The sequence below is a fragment of the Culex pipiens genome, chromosome 2 (genome assembly GCF_016801865.2).
Source record: "Culex pipiens pallens isolate TS chromosome 2, TS_CPP_V2, whole genome shotgun sequence".
NCBI lineage: Eukaryota > Metazoa > Arthropoda > Insecta > Diptera > Culicidae > Culex > Culex pipiens.
In genome coordinates, this window is record NC_068938.1 from 81,472,510 (window position 1) to 81,490,512 (window position 18,003).

General features: G+C 37.9%; 1 protein-coding gene across 7 annotated transcripts in view; it reads left to right on the forward strand.

Annotated features, from left to right (window-relative positions):
• Window positions 1–18,003, forward strand: part of LOC120423664 (protein rolling stone) — a 131,040-nt gene that overhangs the window by 34,084 nt on the left and 78,953 nt on the right. For 6 of the 7 annotated variants that reach the window (XM_039587550.2, XM_052708729.1, XM_052708730.1 and 3 more), the window contains exon 2: window positions 5,296–5,618. The exons of the other annotated variant lie outside the window; for it this stretch is intronic. The gene's annotated coding sequence lies outside the window, so the exon portion shown is untranslated. The remainder of the gene's footprint in view (window positions 1–5,295; window positions 5,619–18,003) is intronic. 7 annotated transcript variants of the gene reach the window in all.

An 18,003-nucleotide genomic window follows, 5' to 3' on the forward strand; every position in this document is an offset into this window, starting at 1 on the left:
AACCATACGTCTTGGGGCAAAATGCGTATCAAAATTCATGGTTTTTGATACTGGTGATGAAAATGGCCATTTTGGCAGAATTGGCCACACCCGGAGTGGCCAGTGCCCTGAGGGAAGGTTCTACCGGGAGGACATTTACGGAACCATACGACTTGGGGCAATATGCGTATCAAAATTCATGGTTTTTGATACTGGTGATGAAAATGGTCATTTTGGCAGGATTGGCCACACCCGGAGTGGCCATTGCCCTGAGGGAAGGTTCTACCGGGAGGACATTTACGGAACCATACGTCTTGGGGCAAAATGCGTATCAAAATTCATGGTTTTTGATACTGGTGATGAAAATGGCCATTTTGGCAGAATTGGCCACATCCGGAGTGGCCAGTGCCCTGAGGGAAGGTTCTACCGGGAAGACATTTACGGAACCATACGACTTGGGGCAATATGCGTATCAAAATTCATGGTTTTTGATACTGGTGATGAAAATGGCCATTTTGGCAGAATTGGCCACACACGGAGTGGCCATTGCCCTGAGGGAAGGTTCTACCGGGAGGACATTTACGGAACCATACGTCTTGGGGCAATATGGGTATCAAAATTCATGGTTTTTGATACTGGTGATGAAAATGGCCATTTTGGCAGAATTGGCCACACCCGGAGTGGCCAGAGCCCTGAGGGAAGTTTCTACCGGGAGGACATTTACGGAACCATACGACTTGGGGCAATATGCGTATCAAAATTCATGGTTTTTGATACTGGTGATGAAAATGCCCATTTTGGCAGGATTGGCCACACCCGGAGTGGCCAGTGCCCTGAGGGAAGGTTCTACCGGGAGGACATTTACGGAACCATACGTCTTGGGGCAATATGGGTATCAAAATTCATGGTTTTTGAAACTGGTGATGAAAATGGCCACTCCGGGTGTGGCCAATCCAGTCAAAATGCCCATTTTCATTACCAGTTTCAAAAACCATGAATTTTGATACCCATATTGCCCCAAGTCGTATGGTTCGATTAATGTCCCCACGGTAGAACCTTCCCGAGGGCACTGGCCACTCCGGGTGTGGCCAATCCAGTCAAAATGCCCATTTTCATTACCAGTTTCAATAACCATGAATTTTGATACCCATATTGCCCCAAGTCGTATGGTTCGATTAATGTCCCCCCGGTAGAACCTTCCTGAGGGCACTGGCCACTCCGGGTGTGGCCAATCCGGTCAAAATGGCCATTTTCATTACAAGTTTCAAAAACCATGAATTTTGATACCCATATTGCCCCAAGTCGTATGGTTCGATTAATGTCCCCACGGTAGAACCTTCCCGAGGGCACTGGCCACTCCGGGTGTGGCCAATCCAGTCAAAATGCCCATTTTCATTGCCAGTTTCAATAACCATGAATTTTGATACCCATATTGGCCCAAGTCGTATGGTTCGATTAATGTCCCCCCGGTAGAACATTCCCGAGGGCACTGGCCACTCCGGGTGTGGCCAATATCCTATAAATGTGGTCCCAAGCCCATTGCCCCAAATCATTCTGGTCCGGTGACCGTCCTTGCAATCTTCATAAGAACAGAATTCCTCCCAATTTAGTGCACAAACTGTGTCTTTCAATGTGTGCGTGTGTGTGTGTGAGCAATAAAATTACCACCGTGGATCCGCTTTTGTCGAAACCTAGTAAGGCACTGAATTTTTCTGAGGCTATCTGTTAGCTTAAATAGTTCGCATGAAATGTGGCAACAGTGGTGCAACATTCTCGCGTGACAGTTCCACGTAAACAGGAGAGGAGGCAAAATTTGCACCATGTTGCCACATTTCATGCGAACTATTTAAGCTAACAGATAGCCTCAGAAAAATTCAGTGCCTTACGAGGTTTCGACAAAAGCGGATCCACGGTGGTAATTTTATTGCTCACACACACACACACGCACACATTGAAAGACACAGTTTGTGCACTAAATTGGGAGGAATTCTGTTCTTATGAAGATTGTAAGGACGGTCACCGGACCAGAATGATTTGGGGCAATGGGCTTGGGACCACATTTATAGGATATTGGCCACACCCGGAGTGGCCAGTGCCCTCGGGAAGGTTCTACCGGGGGGACATTAATCGAACCATACGACTTGGGCCAATATGGGTATCAAAATTCATGGTTTTTGAAACTGGTAATGAAAATGGGCATTTTGACTGGATTGGCCACACCCGGAGTGGCCAGTGCCCTCGGGAAGGTTCTACCGGGGGGACATTAATCGAACCATACGACTTGGGGCAATATGGGTATCAAAATTCATGGTTTTTGAAACTGGTAATGAAAATGGGCATTTTGACTGGATTGGCCACACCCGGAGTGGCCAGTGCCCTCGGGAAGGTTCTACCGGGGGGACATTAATCGAACCATACGACTTGGGGCAATATAGGTATCAAAATTCATGGTTTTTGAAACTGGTAATGAAAATGGCCATTTTGACTGGATTGGCCACACCCGGAGTGGCCAGTGCCCTCGGGAAGGTTCTACCGGGGGGACATTAATCGAACCATACGACTTGGGGCAATATGGGTATCAAAATTCATGGTTTTTGAAACTGGTAATGAAAATGGGCATTTTGACTGGATTGGCCACACCCGGAGTGGCCAGTGCCCTCGGGAAGGTTCTACCGGGGGGACATTAATCGAACCATACGACTTGGGGCAATATAGGTATCAAAATTCATGGTTTTTGAAACTGGTAATGAAAATGGCCACTTTGACTGGATTGGCCACACCCGGAGTGGCCAGTGCCCTCGGGAAGGTTCTACCGGGGGGACATTAATCGAACCATACGACTTGGGGCAATATGGGTATCAAAATTCATGGTTTTTGAAACTGGTAATGAAAATGGGCATTTTGACTGGATTGGCCACACCCGGAGTGGCCAGTGCCCTCGGGAAGGTTCTACCGGGGGGACATTAATCGAACCATACGACTTGGGGCAATATAGGTATCAAAATTCATGGTTTTTGATACTGGTGATGAAAATGGCCATTTTGGCAGAATTGGCCACACCCGGAGTGGCCAGTGCCCTGAGGGAAGGTTCTACCGGGAGGACATTTACGGAACCATACGACTTGGGGCAATATGCGTATCAAAATTCATGGTTTTTGATACTGGTGATGAAAATGGCCATTTTGGCAGGATTGGCCACACCCGGAGTGGCCAGAGCCCTGAGGGAAGGTTCTACCGGGAGGACATTTACGGAACCATACGTCTTGGGGCAATATGGGTATCAAAATTCATGGTTTTTGAAACTGGTAATGAAAATGGCCACTCCGGGTGTGGCCAATCCAGTCGAAATGCCCATTTTCATTACCAGTTTCAAAAACCATGAATTTTGATACCTATATTGCCCCAAGTCGTATGGTTCGATTAATGTCCCCCCGGTAGAACCTTCCCGAGGGCACTGGCCACTCCGGGTGTGGCCAATCCAGTCAAAATGCCCATTTTCATTACCAGTTTCAAAAACCATGTGTTAATTGTGGAACAACCTAAAGTAAAATGTAGTCTAGATAAATTTGTGTTCAGTGTTCTATGTACTTTCTCTCTTGATCGATCTGTGTAGTGTAACAATATTTGTGTGACCTTATCAGCGAGAGACGATGATAAGAGAGCGAGATCGTGATCTCCTCTCTAGGCTAGCTATTAAGATTGGACCAATAAATCTGCCTCTTTCGGCTCTGACCACCCGACGACTCGGTCATATGCCCTGACTTCTAGTCCGCGCGTTCTGTTTTATTCGATCCGTTGCGATCCATTCTTTTTTGCCGGTCCCCGTTTTCCGTGGCCGGTTCCTGTCCGCTCTCGAACGAGCATCGAAGGTGAACACCATGAATTTTGATACCCATATTACCCCAAGTCATATGGTTCGATAATGTCCCCCTGGTAGAACCTTTCCCAGGGCACTGACCACTCCGGGTGTGGCCAATATCCTATAAATGTGGTCCCAAGCCCATTGCCCCAAATCATTCTGGTCCGGTGACTGTCCTTGCAATCTTCATAAGAACAGAATTCCTCCCAATTTAGTGCACAAACTGTGTCTTTCAATGTGTGCGTGTGTGTGTGTGAGCAATAAAATTACCACCGTGGATCCGCTTTTGTCGAAACCTCGTAAGGCACTGAATTTTTCTGAGGCTATCTGTTAGCTTAAATAGTTCGCATGAAATGTGGCAACATGGTGCAAATTTTGCCTCCTCTCCTGTTTACGTGGAACTGTCACGCGAGAATGTTGCACCACTGTTGCCACATTTCATGCGAACTATTTAAGCTAACAGATAGCCTCAGAAAAATTCAGTGCCTTACGAGGTTTCGACAAAAGCGGATCCACGGTGGTAATTTTATTGCTCACACACACACACGCACACATTGAAAGACACAGTTTGTGCACTAAATTGGGAGGAATTCTGTTCTTATGAAGATTGTAAGGACGGTCACCGGACCAGAATGATTTGGGGCAATGGGCTTGGGACCACATTTATAGGATATTGGCCACACCCGGAGTGGCCAGTGCCCTCGGGAAGGTTCTACCGGGGGGACATTAATCGAACCATACGACTTGGGGCAATATAGGTATCAAAATTCATGGTTTTTGAAACTGGTAATGAAAATGGGCATTTTGACTGGATTGGCCACACCCGGAGTGGCCAGTGCCCTCGGGAAGGTTCTACCGGGGGGACATTAATCGAACCATACGACTTGGGGCAATATGGGTATCAAAATTCATGATTTTTGAAACTGGTAATGAAAATGGCCATTTTGACCGGATTGGCCACACCCGGAGTGGCAATTGCCCTCGGGAAGGTTCTACCGGGGGGACATTAATCGAACTATTCGACTTGGGGCAATATGGGTACCAAAATTCATGGTTTTTGATACTGGACATGAAAATTACCATTTTGATTGGACATTTTCCGAACCATACTTGTTTTGGCAATTTATTTCCACAGAGGTGCCAAAGATTGAAAACATTTTATAGGAATAAATTATTTAGGATTAAATACATAGGCAATGTTTTAAAAATATTAAATAAAATAGAATATTCGTTAGGAGTTTTGTACAAAGTTCTTTGTCATATTGGTCATGTAGAACATAACCACCTGCACCTTTTTTTTGTTTATATCGATCATTATTCGCTAATAAAATAAGCCTGATATAAATACAACAATTACTTATCATTATACATTCATGTCCGAGCAAACACTGACACCAGAGGTGTCGATTGAATTAATTTAATTATGTTGCTGATCCATGTTTAATTATGTAAAACAGTGCTCGTCGAGTTCTAGGAAAAAAAGTAAAAAAAATCGAGGAAAACCCCTACAAGTGTAATTTAAAGTGAGCTACCAAAATGAGTGCACCGATTTCCTGCAAGCATCGCCCAAGTTGCGAAGGAAAAATTGCGTAAAAAGTCTGTGGGCCAGCCTAAAAGGTTCGACAACCACTTGTGTGTAGTGAGCAAAAAAAGGAGAACGCATCAACTGCGTTGAATTTACCACCCCTTGAAACGGATCAGCACCCAGCTTCACATTGGAATACCAAGAGCAGCAAAGTTGTGCGTGTTCGCACAACGAAATCAAACCATCGTGCTTCAGGTAATTTTTGCGATTATTATTCTGCGTTTTTTGTTGTTCCATGCTTTGAGCTGTAGCCTTGCAATCGCCTGGATTTATGCAATTCGTGGGAATTTTGTACAGCTATAACGCCCACATGTAGACTGCGTTCGCACCGGTTAACAGCACCATCTGGGGTGGGGAATTCCTGCAACATGTCGAATGCATCGGATTTGCTTTCATTAGAGTCACAAATTGAATCTGGTTCTGCACAGGACGTCAAAGCAACCGCAGCGTTAAAATGTGCATGTTGTGCAACTTTGCAAAGCCAACGAAAACTAGATTTAGTCCGGTCAAAGAGCATAACTGCAAATATATTCAACGCCTACATTTGAATGTGTGTTATAAAAAAACTGTCGAACTTTTTTCAAACCGATGCCAGGACTGAATTCGAAGACGATGGCAAAAATCCCCCCAAATGTCTTTTTCGCAGCCAACGTCAAGGTCCTGTGACATCTCTCCCATGAAAAGTAGAACGTACTGCATTTTAATGGCAAACTGGAAGGAAAAAAAGGAAAAGTTGCAGGTCTGACTTGCCAGGCATCAAGTTCTTGGTGTGGCAGTGTGTGAATAAGAAAATATGGCGTTGGAGTGGGGTTGCCAAGTTGTGGGGGTTACATACATGTAAATCGGCAAAAATGTCAGAGGTTGGTTTGATCACACACTTTAACTTTTTTTAAATCTGATTTTCATGGCAGGGCATTTAAATCTTCATTTTAATCCCTTAACAAAGTAAATTTGAAGGCATTTGGTTGTAGCATTGCCGAGATATAGTTATTTTAAGTTAGCAGTTTCAAAAAACGGGTGCCACGATATCGCAACATTGTTTTGACCAAATCGGCTCAAAATTTTGGTGAAGACTCGTTAAACCGGTCCCGTGTGCATGACGGAGGCCGATTTTCAAAAAAGTTTATTTTAAAAAAAGATAAAAATATTTTTCTGTTTTTCATATAAAAATTCGCCAATTTTTGATTTTTGTATTTTTTGAAAATTCAAAATTTCGAAATTGGGCTTCGTCATGCACACGGGATATGTCTTGGGAGTCATCACCCAAAATTTCAGCCAATTTGGTCCGTCCCATCTCGAGATATCGTGGCACCCGCAAATCAACTTGGTGTTCAGAGAAAAACGCTCAGAAAGTTAGACAGTTTGCTTTGCGCATGGCAAAACTCTGAGCTTAAATCGTCTCTAACTCAGATAAATCATGAAATAACTTCATGAAACTTTCAGGAGTGATTGAAAATCATCTTTTAAGTGGATTTAATAATTTTTCTGAAATTTTATGATTTTCTACATGTATGTAACCCCTTGAATGAAATGTAAAAATTTAAAAAAAAAACTATTTTTGTTAGAAAAATGCATTGATATAAGAGTAATTCTCTGAGATTTAAGTCATTCGATTTTTTTGGTTTCTTTTAATCCTGTTGACACTTTTTTGGTGCATTCGGTATGCCCAAAGAAGCCATTTTGCATCATTAGTTTGTCCATATAATTTTCCATACAAATTTGGCAGCTGTCCATACAAAATTGATAGATGAAAATTCAAATATCTGTATCTTTTGAAGGAAATTTTGATCGACTTGGTGTCTTCGGCAAAGTTGTAGATATGGATAAGGACTACTCTGAAAAAAAAAAATTGCACAAAAAAAAAATGGTTTGGTGATTTTTTATTTCACTTTTTGTCACTAAAACATGATTTGCAAAAAAACACTATATTTTTTTTCTGATATGTTTTAGGGGACATCAAATGCCAAATTTTCAGAAATTATCGTATCGTATTTACAAAGTTTAAAAAAGCAAAAAAATAGAGAGATTTCTCAGCTTTTCAAAAGTATTATTTTCAAAAGTGGGCAAACATGGGCACTAATTTAAAAAAAATGAATAACAGCGACTATATTCAAAAAAGTAACCTGAAAATGGCTGTAACTTGAAAACGATGCACTTTATCAAACTTTCACTCCAGTACTTTTTGATTGAAAATTCGATTTTACATCGAAAGATGTAGCTGAAAAAAAATTTTCGACCAATATTTATTTATTTTTTTCAAAAAATCAGTAGTGATTAAAAAATTCATAACTCAGTCAAAGATTTTTTACACATTCTGGAAATTTCTAAAAAGTTTGCATTTAATGTTCCCTAAAACATATCAGAAAATAACAAAACAAATTTATAATAGTGTTTTTTTTTTGTCAATTATTTTTTAGTGACAAAAAGTGAAATTAAAAATCACAAAAAAAAATTCTTTACCGTGTATCATTTTTTTAAGTGTAGTCCTTATCCATACCTACAACTTTGCCGAAGACACCAAATCGATCAAAAAAATCCTTCTAGAGATATAGATTTTTGAATTTTCATATATCATTTTTGTATGGACAGCTGCCAAATTTGTATGGAAAATTATATGGGCAAACTAATGATTCAAAATAGGCTTCCAAAAAAGTTTCAAAAATCAAAAAAAAAATTTAGCGGGATTAAAAAATACAAAAATTAAAATAAAATAAAAACAGCGATTTCGTAGAGAATTGCTCATTAGATAATTTTGATTAAAGGATTTGAAGATTTGAAGCTTTGAAGATTTGAAGCTTTGAAAATTTGAAGATTTGAAGATTTGAAGATTTGAAGATTTTGAAGATTTGATGATTTGAAGATTTGAAGATTTGAAGATTTGAAGATTTGAAGATTGGAAGATTTGAAGATTTGAAGATTTGAAGATTTGAAGATTTGAAGATTTGAAGATTTGAAGATTTGAATATTTGAAGATTTGAAGATTTGAAGATTTGAAGATTTGATGATTTGAAGATTTGAAGATTTGAAGATTTGAAGATTTGAAGATTTGAAGATTTGAAGATTTGAAGATTTGAAGATTTGAAGATTTGAAGATTTGAAGATTGAAGATTTGAAGATTTAAAGATTTGAAGATTTGAAGATTTGAAGATTTGAAGATTTGAAGATTTGAAGATTTGAAGATTTGAAGATTTGAAGATTTGAAGATTTGAAGATTTGAAGATTTGAAGATTTGAAGATTTAAAGATTTAAAGATTTGAAGATTTGAAGATTTGAAGATTTGAAGATTTGAAGATTTGAAGATTTGAAGATTTGAAGATTTGAAGATTTGAAGATTTGAAGATTTGAAGATTTGAAGATTTGAAGATTTGAAGATTTGAAGATTTGAAGATTTGAAGATTTGAAGATTTGAAGATTTGAAGATTTGAAGATTTGAAGATTTGAAGATTTGAAGATTTGATGATTTGAAGATTTGAAGATTTGAAGATTTGAAGATTTGAAGATTTGAAGATTTGAAGATTTGAAGATTTGAAGATTTGAAGATTTGAAGATTTGAAGATTTGATGATTTGAAGATTTAAAGATTTAAAGATTTGAAGATTTGAAGATTTGAAGATTTGAAGATTTGAAGATTTGAAGATTTGAAGATTTGAAGATTTGAAGATTTGAAGATTTGAAGATTGAAGATTTGAAGATTTAAAGATTTGAAGATTTGAAGATTTGAAGATTTGAAGATTTGAAGATTTGAAGATTTGAAGATTTGAAGATTTGAAGATTTGAAGATTTGAATATTTGAAGATTTGAAGATTTGAAGATTTGAAGATTTGAAGATTTGATGATTTGAAGATTTGAAGATTTGAAGATTTGAAGATTTGAAGATTTGAAGATTTGAAGATTTGAAGATTTGAAGATTTGAAGATTTGAAGATTTGAAGATTTGAAGATTTGAAGATTTGAAGATTTGAAGATTTGAAGATTTGAAGATTGAAGATTTGAAGATTTAAAGATTTGAAGATTTGAAGATTTGAAGATTTGAAGATTTGAAGATTTGAAGATTTGAAGATTTGAAGATTTGAAGATTTGAAGATTTGAAGATTTGAAGATTTGAAGATTTGAAGATTTAAAGATTTAAAGATTTGAAGATTTGAAGATTTGAAGATTTGAAGATTTGAAGATTTGAAGATTTGAAGATTTGAAGATTTGAAGATTCGAAGATTTGAAGATTTGAAGATTTGAAGATTTGAAGATTTGAAGATTTGAAGATTTGAAGATTTGAAGATTTGAAGATTTGAAGATTTGAAGATTTGAAGATTTGAAGATTTGAAGATTTGAAGATTTGAAGATTTGATGATTTGAAGATTTGAAGATTTGAAGATTTGAAGATTTGAAGATTTGAAGATTTGAAGATTTGAAGATTTGAAGATTTGAAGATTTAAAGATTTGAAGATTTGAAGATTTAAAGATTTGAAGATTTGAAGATTTGAAGATTTGAAGATTCGAAGATTTGAAGATTTGAAGATTTGAAGATTACCAGTTGTGCTTTTTTGTTAATCGACTATTGAATTTTTTTGACGATTAGTTTCAATATGCAAAATTCTTAAGAAAATATATTATTAAAAAAACTATGTTTAATAATATATTTTCTTTATTTTTCATAAATGATTTCTTTCAGGCGCTCCTTCCTTCAATCCTTTTGAAACTGCCGAGAAAAATCGTGTAACGGAAATTTCCCCCAGGCACAGGACCCTCCATGAATAGGGTGCAATTAGCACTGAATGGTCCTTCCCACTAATGCTAGACCCTGAACTTGGAAAAAAACAGCTTCTCCTCAGAATTTCTCTCTCGTCAGAAAGTATACACTATAAACACACAGACACACAAACAAACATCTCGGAGCATAATCTGAGCAGCTTTGAGCAGAAAAGTTCATCCGTTTGGTTGGCCTTGGCCGTGTTGCCAGTTATTGCCACCCACCCCCTCAAGCGAACGACGGTTGAACTTTTTTGAATGTTGAGTGGTCACCTCTTAAGCTCTCTCCTAACGTTTCTACTTCAATTGAGAACACAAGCAAACTTGCTAATGCTTTCAGGAAAGTTGCCCAATTTAGAGGGAATCACTTTTTTATTTTCGTGGCAACTTCTTAATTCTTCAACGGCAAGACAAAACTCTGCGAGCAACTCAATTTGTCAAGATTTCTTCAACGAAAATCTACGGCGACGATTTAAATTTGATTCTACCCCCGGAAAATCATTAGCTCAATCACTTCAATGGGCAATAATAATTTAGGAAATGGCACAATTTAGCGCAAAACCCAATTCCAGGAGCTGCTCCGTCATGAGAGAGACAGTCGCCATCCAATGCAATATGTGGCCACACTCGCTAATGAAACCACAGCGAATTTAGTTCGATGGGGCTTCGCTGAGGGTGTGCGCGCTGGAAAATAATTCAATTTCCTCCATTCGACCGCCAACATAGCCGACGACCGTTATGCGACACGTCCACTTGACCGATTCTAGGAGGGGGGAAGACCACAGGCATTCCCACTACCCTCAACCCCCCTTTGCATGTTTGCCCGTTATGTAGTGCGTGACGAAGAATCAATGATGCACGGAGGGAAACAAGCTTAACTAAGCGATGACAGTTTAATTAGGGTGATTTGTGAACGACGTCGGGCGTGCTGTCAGGCATGGAAATTCTTGACAATTGATTGATATTTCCAATGATTCCCTTAATTTCATGTTGATTGATTTCACCTTGCGCTACAAGTTCTAAAACGTGATTTACAACATTTTTTCGTGTTTTTTTTTATAAATTTGTTCAGTGTAGAGCATAAATGTGGTCTTTGAGCTGATTTTATGGAACACGTGAAACCATTTAGAATAATCCTGAAAATTAGCTTTTAACAAGTAAAGTGGAATTTTTCTTACTTAACAAACGTAGTTTTTTTTTCAGAGAGTGACGATTTTTCAACTTCCCGTATTGCCAATATTTGTATTTATTACATTTAAATAAGGCCATTGCAAATATCCCTCGATACTTATCAAAGTCGGAAGGAAGTAATAAACTATACATCGGAATTACATAACAATTCAACACATTTTCAAACGAGCCCAAATATATCATCATCAGGGGTGACATTGGGCCTGGGGGTTGAGATTGGATCATACTAATTTCAGCATTTTTGTATGACCCAATCTCACCCCTGATGACTGTACAGTAGGGTGCCCAGAATATGGGACCAGGCCTGCAAAAAGTTTCCAGCCCAGCGTACACATGAAGCAAACCAAAATGTCTGTTCACTGCTAGCATGTGACTGCAAGCCTACTGTGTCTATTCAACCACTGCCGCCTGACTCGTGCCGGTCGGCTGCTGGAGATTGAGAGACGTGAAAAAATGAGCTACACTCACTCAATTCGTGTCATATGACTGACTCGTAAAATCCTCTTTAAACACTATTTTGACTTTTTTCAAACAGTTGAATGGTTGTAGACTGTGCAACACACTTAAAACAATCATAACTTATATTCAAAATTACATTTCCACGCATAAATACGAACTTTTTGTGTGAAAACTTGTTTCTTTATGTGTGTGCGTGCAACGTCGAATGAGCGTTGGTCGACTACTGCCTCGCATTGCAGCTGCTCAATGAGCTAGGGCACTCACGACTGCGCCGGGTTTGTTTAAGTCACGGTTTTGCGGTTCAGTGAATGGATCTCAAAATTTCGTGTCAGCGTCGCCGATTTTCGAGTCAAGACCCCTGACATTTTCAGCACTGTATGGGACTTTTTCCCAAAACCTCGCTCCACAAGCTGAATATTGTTCCTTCGGCTATTTTAGAACTCTGGGCCAAATATGAGCAAAATCGGTCAACATTTACCCATTGATACTCGAAGGTGAAGTTTGTATGGGAAAAATCGAAAAAATGTAAGGAAACCTCAATCTTCGCTTCTTTCATCAAAATATTCCCAAAAGTGAGATTCTTATTGAAAATTTAATGCTCTACAACTTTGTAGACCATACCAAAGCTGTAAAACTCGACCCTAAAAAGTTATTAGCGATTTAAAAAAGTTATTTTTGGATGAAAAACATTTTTTTTCACCAACTTTAGGCTCGGGTATTAATGGTTTAATCTCAACCAATTTCGCTAAAAAATTGCACAGATGCTTAAAATAACCCAAAAAACTGTTTTTCGTTTGTGGAGCAGGGGGTCATTTTTTCTGGGCACCCTACTGTACAGGTACCTTATATGTTTATCAACTCAGAAAAATGTATATTTCACTGTTTTCAGTTGATTGGACTTTAATTTCCATTAACACGTTTAAATTTTTAGAAAAATATGATATTTTGGGCCAATTTTGAAGGGGCACTGATTTACCTAACAATTTTGAGATTCCAATATTTTGTTTTATTATTGCAACTTATGGGAATCGAACTGTTGAAAAAAATCATATTTCGCGGGAAATCCCGAATTCCCTTAAAATAGTATAGATAATAAAGACCTACCTTGTATTACGCTTTCTTAATTTATAAGGAAAATTTCATCATGCAGTCTAGACTCGAATATCCGAAATTATTTATTAATTATTTTTTCGTATTTTTTGATTTTCTTATTTTTAACATCAAAATCTAGTCTGGGCTGTACTTGAAATTTCGAACAGTTTTATTTGGACTCAGGCCATTGCTAATTTTTTTTATTAAATTATTACCTCTCCCACCTTTTAAAAATCGTTAATTACTTATGAGGTAAACAAAAGTTAAATAAAAACAAATGCCTTAAACTGAAAATAATTAAAAAAAATGTCCTTCAAAAACTTTTTTCTTTGAAATTTTTGAATAAATTGGAAATTTTGGATTCAACTCTAACATCTTAAATGGGCGTCATTTTGAATATCTGGCCTTTCACGACAAACAAAAAATTACAATATTTTTTTCGAATGGATCAGGAAATTTGACAAAGTTTGAATTTTTAATATTGGAAATTTGACCATTAGTTGCTGAGATACTGGCATTAAAAAATGGGGAGCTGTTTAGTTGAGACTTTTAAAACTTAAATTTTCCTTTTTTTATCCGACGTATGTCAGCAACCAGAGATCAAACCTCTAATGTTAGACTATTTTTTTTTAACTTTATGAAAAAGTATTTTAAAAAATTTCACTCCTGAGCACTTTTTCAAAAAATTAAAAAACTGATTTTTTTTATCTTAAATCAAATTAAAACTTTTCATATCTCGAAAATGGTTCACTTTATCTAAATTTCTGTAGAGTACATTTCTATTACATATTTGATTTACATTAAAAATTTGTAGTCAAAAATATTTGTGTGTGAGATTTCTAATTAATGGTTTGGCGGCAAAGTATTTGCCATATCTCTATGATTCAAAAGGTGCGAGTTTTATTTTGTCGAGAAGGCATTTTTATTACAAACGAGAAGGCATATATTTTGGATATTTTCATTTTGCTCGCTCAAAAACGATATTTGTTAATAACATTTCATGAAAAAACATGAGATTTTCTCACAATGTGACGTAAACGACAAATAATCATAAATCAAAAGTAATTTTATTAAAAATCATATCTCCAAGCTATGAACGTGATTTTTTTTGCATGTACATTCGAATGAAACAAATTCATCTATAAAAAAATATTTTATCAAAAAAAAAGTAACCCATTAGAGCTTTATTTGTTCATATCGAGAATACACAGAGCAGTACTTACAAATATGTCGTTTACGTCACATTGTGAGAAAATCTCATGTTTTTTCATGAAATGTTATTAACAAATATCGTTTTTGAGCGAGCAAAATAAAAATATCCAAAATATATGCCTTCTCGTTTGTAATCATAGTAGCCCATGTTTTATGTTGAAAATGCTTATATACTAAGAATTTTTTAGCTAAAAAATACATTTTTTTTCTCCCTAAAACGCCCTGCCATGCCCAAACACAAGCTTTTATTGAATATGTTTGTACAGGAATTTGTTCAGGGGACATTAAACTATAACTTGAAGCTCAAGGCGACCAAATTTGAATGACTTTAGTATGATTGTTACGCGCATTTCTGAAATATACTCGAAAATTGCACTTTTTTCATTCATGCTCCGCGCGCGAGTTGTAAACCATTTTTGGGAATTTTTTGTTGTATGAAAACATTGTTCCTGACATTCTTATCTATCATTCTAGAGGTGAGCACCAAAGATTTGACAACTTTCATTTTTTTTTTTTTTGGACGGCCTATTATAGAGCAATTCCAGCTCAAATCAGGAATTTTTCTGGTACTTTTGTACCCGACCCTCTCTGATTTCAATGACATTTTTTAGACATGTTATCCTAGGCCTATATAAGCCACTTTTGTGTATATGGAGCTAACTGTACTCGAAAATTACATTTGAGAAGGGCGTAAGTTATTTAAATATTTTTGTATTTTGTAATTTAAAAATTACTGTAACTCAAAGCCGTTGCATCGTATCAAAAAGTGGTCATAGACAAACTTGTAGGAAATTGGACGGGCTTTCTTAAAAAAAAATGCACTGAAAGAAAAATACACGCCAATTCTGTGAGATTTTTTAATTTTTAAGTTTAAGGGTGCACAGCAACGAAGGAAGTTGTTGTCTTCTTATCCCAAAATTGTTAAACTTACGGACCCAATCCTGCAATAACGGGATTGTAATTTGTAATTTGAAAAATCATTCTGTCCGAATTAAGACTCGTAAACATTTTAAACTACAATTTTGAGTCCCAAAAAGCTTAAAAAACGATCTTGTATTTGTGGATTCAGAAAAAAAATCTAAAGGTTGCAATTATTCCTAGATATAATGAGGCTACTTAAACTAACTTTTTTTTTAAGTAAGTATGAATGAATTGTAACTGAATTCATTGAAAAGAAACAAATTTATGACCTTTCCTTTTTAAATTGTTAGCACTATTGGCATACTCAAAAAAAACTCCCGGGTCCCGGGAATTCCCGGGAAATGGCCAAATTCAACTCTCGATTCCCGGGAAATTTAAAATCTCGAGAATCGTCACCCTCTATTTGGGACTAATTTTTTTCTTTTTACGTAAACTTAATTTTTGTCGCTGAATTTGAATAAGTTTGAATAGTTTAGTCTTGACACGATGGCATAACAACATTTTATATTTATTTTCATTTCTACAAAAGTATATTTTTTATATTTTTTATCAACGCAAATAAAAAAAACTGTGATTCGAAGCAGTCCTTAAAAAAACAATCAACTCAATTAAATTACCAAGTCAGTGACTTGATATCAATTATCCCACTGACAGTCTGGATGCAGAATGTCATTTCCGGGAGTCGCTTTTTTCTCACCGTGCACCACACGAAACACGTGGTTCCCAGCAGCATCGCCACCGACGTCGTCGTCGTCGTCGCTCGGTCTTGGCCTTTTCGGTCAGACGGAGTCTCGCTGCTCGCTTTAATTGAATAACGGCAATCACATCGACATAATTTAATTGATCCAATAAAGGAGCCCTGGTCCAGCATCGTGGGTCGGCGGTTGACCAGACCACCTTCCCTTCCCCTGGGACTGGGGACATGAGCGTTATGCTGCTGCAACCATGGGGGCAAGTGACATCGCGTGTTGATCCCACGACGCAAATTTGCAAGTCAACGATTGACGTTGGTTCCCAGGTTGACGAGGATTTATTGTTTATTGTGGCCCCTGGACGACAACTTGGTGACCTTTCCCCACCCCTGGAGGGGGGGGGGGGGAAGGGTTGCCAAACGAAGATAAACGACACCCCGGAATCATCGGTTTAGAGGAATGGACTGGCCGACGGCAAGTCTCTCGGGAGGGTGTTGGCACAATTGGAACTGATTTACAGTTTGTAACTGTGGAAAAAATGATGCACCAGAAAGTCTCCAGGGGATTCAATTAGTCGAGGTACCAATAAATTACTAATTTATCTGTTTGTTTGAAAAGTTCCGATTTAATTCTCAAAAAATGGAACCATATTAAGTAATTTAATGGAAGTCTAAAACTTATTCAAAATCTGTTTGACTCGAACCTCGAAATTCCATCATATTTTAAATAATTCAATTAAACCTTGGAAACCATCAACTTTTTTGCATTTCCACACATAATCCATTCTGCTTTTCGTCGCCGGGCGCCAGCACTTTTCACGATGCATTCCAGAAAGATATTAATGTGACTCGTTTATGGACGTGATGTACACGGGACCATAAATCTCAATTTCGGGGCGCCCTGGTCCTCCCAGGCCACACGAATTCAGCAGAAGCTATTTTTTCGCATTACCCTCGAAATGAGCTCGATCAATTCCTGTCACAAGGTGTTAGCCAATTTTATTTTTCCGAGAATGTGACAAAAATGACATTGTAAGGCTAGTCATATAAGAAAGCACTTTAAAAAGTGGCAAAATTTATAGTTTTCTATAAATTATTCATGACAAATTTCAAAAAGTAGAGCAAACATTATGAAAAGTATCATTGAGCATGCAAATCACCTGGTTGCATCATATATTACATAAGAGGCTTTTCCTTCCCTGATGGAAAACAGAGCCCATCCATAAGAAAAGCAGAAAAAAAAACTTTCCCAATTCGCCACGTCTGACTTACTACATTTTGGCAGGCTTATCTAGTGGCACCACCCCCTAACTTCCTCCCACGCCACCCCAAAAAAAAAGGATTCAACTCAAGAGTCGCACTGAAACCATAAAAAGAATAATTTTACGGCCCTCATCCAACACCAGCCTGCCAGCCAAAGCAGCCACAGGACGCGGATAAAATGAATTTATGTCCCTCAGTTTGTCTGGTTGTGCTTGGAGCCAGCAATTTTACCAACCCCCCACCACACCTCCAAAAAATGGTTACAAAAACGTAGTGATTTGTGAACCCCACGCCAACCACCCCTTGAAAATTGGACCAAGTTCCGGACCGAAAAGGATGTAATAATGGGTTCTGTGGTGTGGCTTCCACCATGGATCACTTGGTAAGAGAGGAGAGGGTGAGGAGGCGTTTTTAATTTTCTCTCATTGATTACCGGTTTCGGGTGGGCGTCCGGTTCGATGGTATTGTTATTCATTAAGGGGACTGAAAGGATATTAAACCATCCGCTGGGAACTGGGTCGGGTGTCAATTATTTACGTACAAATTGGGCACGAATGGGAGGTCGAATATTTTGGTCCTTTGAAGTATCTGTACAAATTAAAAATCATTTTCGTGAGCTATGGCACATTTCTATATTTTGAAAGTAAACATTAGTTTCTGATGATATATGATCATGATGATGATCATCACCCTTTTTGGCCCATGAATAAGGAAAAAAAATATGGTAATACTACATCTGGTGACAGATTTTGTTTGAAAAATGTGTAAAATTACATCAGAAACTGTTGTTTTCATCAGTTTCTGCTGAATTTCACATTTATACATATGTTTATGTAGAAGGGCCGCGTGGCGCGGTGGTTAGCGGCTTCGGCTGCCGATCCCTAAGTTGCTATGGGGCGCGGGTTCGATTCCCGCCTTATCCTCCTGGCCTTCTATCGGATGGGGAAGTAAAACGTCGGTCCATTTGCGGACGCCTAGAAATGAGCAGAAACTTGCAACAGAGCCTG